The 5953-nt window shown below is 48.6% G+C and overlaps 1 non-coding gene across 1 annotated transcript; it reads left to right on the forward strand.

The window, feature by feature from the left end:
• Positions 1-3685: 3685 nt before the first annotated feature.
• On the forward strand, positions 3686-3804 carry LOC147972935 (U5 spliceosomal RNA). The gene has a single exon (XR_015606838.1). It is a non-coding gene; the product is annotated as a U5 spliceosomal RNA (small nuclear RNA).
• Positions 3805-5953: the final 2149 nt, after the last annotated feature.

Consider the following 5953-nt stretch of genomic DNA (forward strand, 5'->3'; position numbering starts at 1 on the left):
TCATGATATAAGGAAATATAATTAAAAACTTTATTATTGCCTGTAGGGCATATTTCTTTCAGGTGCATACCGCAGGACAGGCAAACTGAGCATAGAAGGACCATCCAGGCACTATGCCTACTAGGGATGTGGGATTTGTGGAAACATCAAAACGACATTGTTTTCAACGACGTGCAACTGGCTACAGTTACCGTGCTACGTCAAGTGGATGAAAAAGGGGAGGATCTGGAGAAAAGATGGTATACTCAAGGGCGATCTAGATGGTCTCTTTACGGGTTTAGCAGTGTGAGTTTGCATGAGTAGTTAACCTAAGTGTCTAGGTTGAGGTGTGGACATGGGCGACGGCGCCCATGAAACTAATCATGTAACACCGCGGAGTTTTGGGGCTCTCTCCCCCTCCTTTAATGAACGATAACACACTCATGCATATTGGAGAAAAAACTACATGCACTTGCAAATATATACCAATACAAAAACCCGTTGTCATGACGTCATTGATTCTTGACTCCATGAATACATATTTCGCGGGAGGCCGACGCAGTACCAAAGTGATCGTTGATGCGGCCGCGTGCCAATGCATGGTAGATTGTTGATGCAAGAGCATCCGACCGCAATATCTCACACGTCTTTGCATGATACAAAGAGCGAAAGCAAGAACAACCAACAGTAGAAGGAAAACAAAAGCCCTTTATAGCCAGACTCGTGATCGTCACACATGTTGGCCGGGCTCGCAACCGCATGCCATGCAAGGCCAGTACCAGACTAGCCAGATTAGTTGATCTTCGCATAAAGGTATCTTCAACGCCGCCTCGCAAATCGGATGCACAATCCGCATACGTATCTATAGACATTAATACGGGAATCGGCCATCCAACATTGTCCACCAAACATTTTTATCTTTTTTTTTCTTGTATACCCAGAGCACTCAAAATGAGCACTAGCACAATTCGTTCATAAATAACATCTTTTGAGAAGAAGAAGCCATCCCCAAGAGACATCATCAAGAGGATCACAGATTTCAAAGAGCTTTGGAGGCTAACCGGCACCAAATATATCGAGAGCCCCTTTGGGGATCCGCCATGAGAGATAGGGCATATACTATGGAAGGCTGGCCGGTTTGTCGCCAGCCTCCTAATCCTAGGACCCCCATCATCTTATATTTTTTCATTGCTTCCTGCTAATGATCAAGAAATGCCAGCAATTGTGCGAACATTCTAGTACATTGATAGTTCAAATATAGTAAATATTACATCCGAAAGAACGGGATGTTCAATAAGTTTCTGAAATTCGTCAATACAAATTCAATGTTACTCGAGTCCAACAAGGCATCAGTATCCACAAATGTTGGTCATGCAGATGTTGTGTCTCTTGAGCTTCATCCGACAATGTATGAATCTGAATGGTGTGCCCTCCGTTCTTTCATACAACAAGGCAGCGCGTGCTGCCTATAGAACATAATAATTATTAAGTTGCAGCATAGAGTGAATGAATAAATTAACAAACATGTAACGTAACAAGAAGCGAAACTTACAATTTTCATGATTGACACGCTTGGCGGCAACCTTCTCTCCAATTATGCAATCACACTGCAAAATTCCCGGGCGGAGTTTGAGATGGTATACCACCGACGGGTTAACGACTTCACATTGTGATTATAGATCATGTGTAAGTTGTAAGGCAGGAGATACTCTTCCTCATGGAACCAAGAATGCACATTTAGCCAAAATACCCTCATGTCAACAAGGTCCGCACTTCTGGCCAATCATGCATCACACGACAACTCATACCCCCTCCTCGTGGACCCTGCCATCGCGCTTGCTCCAAAGGAACAACAAAAACGTCAAAAAAAGCTCAATGGCATTTGGCTAAATAGTAGCCAGACGTGATGTCTGGCATGTACCGCGTCGAAAGGGGGCGGAAGATACCTGGTTGCGGACGAATCCAAGGTGGACGACGGCGTAATCAAAGGTGGCAGACGCCGGGGGCCGGTGGACATCCAGCAAGGCCTTTGCGGCGGCCCACAAGGTACAGTGACGTCTTCGGGCTAGAAGAGTGCGGATACAAAGCAAGGGCAAGGGGAAGTGGAAGAGACAGAGTGAGAGAAAAGTGATCCGGCAGAGGGGATTTGAGTGAGCTGAGAGTGTCAGAGTCGTACGTAATGCAGGTCCGTATTGTTGCAAACCTCCCTGAATTTGTGGCCGACTTGCAGGAATCTGAATGCACTGAGGCATCTGCCCTTCCAACACCGTGTTGGATGGCAAAGAACTTGGTCAACGCTGAAATGCCCTAAACAATCGGCTGCGCACGCTCACAGAGTAGAAGGTCTTCAGTCCAAGCGAAGCCACTCATCAGCTGGGTAGTCAATTGACTACCCGGCTTTTTGATGAAACTAGCATATGCGTGCAAAAATGTTGAATTTTTGGTTCAAATTTATATACTTGACCACACAATTTGAAAATGACTACACAAAACTGCAGTTCTGGAGCCGCCACTGTCCAACGACACAAATCCTCTGGCCGTCTACAAACGGCACTAGGATAAGATAATTAATCTACGCGACTCTCATACTTCTAGATTAGCTACCAATGGTTAGTGCTTTTCGCTAAGCTGTCTGTTCATCTTTCGACTTCCTCCGTAGGCAGGGCGCGCGTGCACCGTGCTCACGTCGTCCTACGGTTCAGGATTGGACGCCGTAGTTGTTAATCGATGGGGCTGCGCACCTACTCCGAATCCCAGAAGCAGAAGGAGACGGCTACTGACAACTGCATCCCGCAACCACCGCCGCTTTATTTAAGAATCAAACGGAATTCTTCCTTGCATTGGCTGCAGATGAATGACAGCCAGTCCGTGACTAGGATTAGGAGCAAGTCGCATCGACTCCCTTGTTTGTGCCATGCTTTTCCTTGAGTGGAAGGCGGTGGCGTCGTACGCACCTGCTCCGCTTTCCTGCATCTGTAGCCCTGTACCTGTAGGTTAATCGTTGATCCGCAGCTATTAGCTATGAGTGCTACCCCTAACTAGCACTGTAGAGCCACAACTTTCCATGTCCTAAATTTTCTTCAGCCACCCGTTGGACGGTGGAGGCTGCTGGTTTCTAGTACTTGAGCAACGGCCTCATGATAGCTACCCAATGTAATGCCACGCCTGTCTGCAACCATGTTACTCCTATTGTCATAGTTTCTTTCTTTGTGTGTGCGCACATTGAGTTTGCCTATTGCAGTTCACCACGCAACGCAACGCAACTCGCCTCTTTTAGCTCTTCACACGCACCCCCTATTACAAGGGGTGGCAGGATTCAACAAGCCTAAACAATTCGCACAAAGAGAAAAACTAAACAAGTCTCAAACTAATAATACTACGACGAACTGATTTTTTTCCCTGGAGAACGAACTGAATGTTTTACTCGGCAGTGTACACACATCCGCAGTTATTAGCTGTCGGCGAAATTAACACCCTCCAGCAGAGAGGCAGACACATCCCGCAAAAAAAGAGCACAGGCAGACACAAGCTGGAAAGAATGAAGGAGGCCCAGGAAAGAAAGTGGCCCAATACAGCAATGCTAGCCCGAGCAGCCGAACAAGGAAGCGCTGTCCCGTGATAATAGTACCACATCGCCGGGGCAAGGAAGGGACTACCGCGCTAACTGGCTATATAATGGAGCTGTGTACAGCCGAGCAAATCACGCAGCTGCGTCATGAGCACAAAGCGAACTATTCTTTCGCCTTTTACTAAAGAATACCGTGTGCACGTGACATTAAGCAGCATACACTAATTTTTGAAGGGTGCCTACTCTTTGAGTGGGTCCCAACAATACAAAGTAAATCTTCATGATAATGACCAATATCATTTCCTAAAATTTCTACTCCTTTAGCTGATGTTTAGGGCCTCTTCAAGTTGAACTGTTTGATTCATGAATAGTGTTGTTTGATTCGTAGGAATACACCCATTTTTTTATGTTGTGAAATGATATAATCTTGTCGGCCGAGATGAGAGTGGTCTTTACAAGGAGACATTGTCTATCACACGTCAGAAAGCAAAATGTCAAACTAATTGCTTGGCGTTGGTCCACGCACCATCTCACGCCTCATGGCGACTGCTACCAATCAACCGGCTGATAAGTGTGATACATAAGCCTCCTCATGCGCCATCCGATCATTGTGATCTAGACGCAACGTGGCTATCAGATCAGCTCAGTGGATGCTGCTGCTTCGTTCCCCATGTCTACAATTCTTGGATGCGTGAGCACGAAGGTGGCCCTCTTCGCAGCAGTACCACCATAGCGTCAGTCATCGCCGGCAGCAACATCGCCGTCCTCACTTGGCGGGCCGCCGAAAGCAGCGACCGCTTCACTGCAGCGTCGTCGTCCTTGACTTGTCGCGCTGCCGGCAACAATGGCCGCTTCAGTGCAACGCTTGCTTCATGGCAGCGTCATCGTCCCTGACTTGTGGTGTCGCCGGTCTAGACTTGTCGCGCCGCCACGACACCAACGACCACTTGAAGTTTCGAGCCGCGCCCACTTGAAGCCGTACTGGCTGATAATGTGAGGGCGCGCGACCTGAGCTTTTTCAATCTAGATATCCAAAGCTCAAGGTCTGATAATGTGAGCGCGCGCGACACAAATATAAAACTTTGCAAGACAGCTTTCACTCGGCGCACGCAAAGCCTATTTATAACAGCAAAAAAATCAGCACGTCCTGACCGTCAACACGAAAGCTCAAACCACGGCACACGTGGTCAGCCCGTCACCGATCCTCGGCCCCCGGAATACATATTTCGCGGGAGGCCGACGCGGCACGAAAGCGATCGCCGGACACGGCCGCGCGCCAGCGCATCGCCGGCCGATGATCCAAGCGCATCCGGCCGCATTCTCTGACGCGCCCGTGCATGCACACGAAAGAGCGGAACAACGACGGCACAAGAAAAACAGAAGCGCTTTACAGCCAGGCTCGCCATTGTCACGCACGTCGGCCGGGAAACGCTCGCAACCGCGCGCCACGCAAGGCGGCTACCAGACCAGCCGGATCACTTGAGCGCTGCATTGTCGATCGCCTGCGCGTGCACGCACACAGAGAGAAGTAAGCCATGGAGCCAGGAAATTTCTTCGGTGCAACGACCCAAATCCTTTGGCCTTTTAGATTGGATGATGTACGCGACTATACCTCTACTGTTTGTTTATCTGTCGACTTTCTCCGTGGGCAGCGGCAGCGCGCGCGTGCGCCGTGCTCACGTCGGCCTACCGGTGCAGGATTGGACGCCGTAGTTGTTAACCGATCGGGCGGGCTAGCTGCACCTACTCCAAATCCCAGAAGGAGACGGACGGCTACTTACAACTGCGTCCTGCAACCACCGCCACTTTAAGAATCAGAAAATTCTCCACTGTCATCATGTCCCATTCAATTCCATGCACCGGCAGCAGCTGATGAACCCGAATGGCAACCAGCCCGTGACTAGGATTAGGATCAGCTCTAGCACCTACTGTTAATTCACTACTCCAAGTCGAATCGAATCCCTTTTGAGCGCCGTGCTTTCCTTGAGTGGAAGGCGGTGGCCTCGTACGCACCTGCTTCGCTTTCCTGCGTCAGTATAGGGTTAATCGTTGGCCCGGACCTATGACCATTTTTTCAGCCACTCCTGCATAGCAGCACTGTAGTAGGGCCAGCATTTTCCAAGCCCGAAATTTCATCAGCCGCCCGTTGAACGGTGGAAGCTGGTTTGTACTTTTGTCACGCTCTAACGACCCCATGCATGATAGCCTAGTCAATATATGGCACCGCTAGCCAGCCCGCACACACCTTACTATTTTATTTGATATACTCCCTCCGTTCGAAATTATTTGTCATAGAAATGGATGTATATAGAACTTGGAATTACTTGTCGTAGAAATGAATGTATCTAGACATTTTTTAGTTCTAGATACATTCGTTTCTGCGGCAAATAATTTAGAACGGAGGAG

Source organism: Triticum urartu, chromosome 5A, assembly GCF_056163025.1.
Source record: "Triticum urartu cultivar PI428250 chromosome 5A, HENAU_Tu73, whole genome shotgun sequence".
In the NCBI taxonomy this organism is placed as follows: Eukaryota; Viridiplantae; Streptophyta; class Magnoliopsida; order Poales; family Poaceae; genus Triticum; species Triticum urartu.